This window comes from Meleagris gallopavo, unplaced genomic scaffold (assembly GCF_000146605.3).
Source record: "Meleagris gallopavo isolate NT-WF06-2002-E0010 breed Aviagen turkey brand Nicholas breeding stock unplaced genomic scaffold, Turkey_5.1 ChrUn_random_7180001936730, whole genome shotgun sequence".
Lineage (NCBI taxonomy): Eukaryota > Metazoa > Chordata > Aves > Galliformes > Phasianidae > Meleagris > Meleagris gallopavo.
In genome coordinates, this window is record NW_011198681.1 from 399 (window position 1) to 1,275 (window position 877).

Here is an 877-nt window from a genome sequence, read left to right on the forward strand (position 1 = left end):
TTACTAGGAAGGAGCCCGAGGGGGAAAAATAGCTTGAGAATGAAGGGATCAGAAGGGGCAAGTCTGGCCAACGTGAGGTGACCATGGGTAATCGTGTGGGTCATGTGGGGCAAAGATGGTGTTGTGAGGGCGTGACAAAGAGAAGAGCACTGGGTGACCACGGTGGGAACACGGGGTATCATTGGGCGACCACAGTAAGGAAGTGGAAGGACCACGGAGTCAACATCTCAGCGAGTTCCTATGGAGAAGGGGACAGAGCAGGCTCTGCAGCGGCAGCAGGGAGCACGGTGACAACACAAAGGGAAACTCAGCTCCTGGCTGGGGAGTGCAGGACACGCTGGTGGAGCAGCGGCGTGGGGCAGCTGCTAGTTTGGGATCCCTGTAGGGAAAGGGGGAGAAATGAGGACCGCAGTGGGCCTGGGGCTCCTCAGCGCAGTCACGTCACTGGGGGAACGAGAAATTACCTGGAGGGGGTGGATCGGGGTGCCCTGAAACTGAGCGAGACAAGGTCAGCATGGTCACAGCTCACCGCCGCCATCTCCGACCCCACAGCACAGCCCCACCGCCCCACTGCTCACCTTTCTTACTGCGCAGGAAGAGGAAGAGCCCCAGCGCCAGCCAGACGAGCCCCAGCACAAAGCCCCCGACTCCCACCAGCAGCTTGCTCCTGCCCGCGTCCACCGGGGGCTCTGCAGGGACAGCAAGGAGAAGCGCTCGGGTTCTGAAGGCCGCGCTCCCGCTCCCCCCACAGCTGGACGGGGCCGGGGGCCTCACCCCAGAGCCGGCTGATGGGCTGCCGCAGGCTGACGTGCTCCACCCGGCACACGTAGCTGTCCCCGCGCCGCGGGCCGGTCTCCAGCACCACCAGCACCTGGTA

At 63.5% G+C, this 877-nt stretch overlaps 1 long non-coding RNA gene across 1 annotated transcript; it reads right to left on the minus strand.

Annotated features, from left to right (window-relative positions):
* Positions 1-219: 219 nt before the first annotated feature.
* LOC104916736 lies at positions 220-871 on the minus strand. Its single transcript, XR_796667.2, has 4 exons — positions 775-871; positions 579-689; positions 465-494; positions 220-379 (listed from the first exon to the last, which is right to left on the minus strand). It is a non-coding gene; the product is annotated as an uncharacterized LOC104916736 (long non-coding RNA).
* Positions 872-877: the final 6 nt, after the last annotated feature.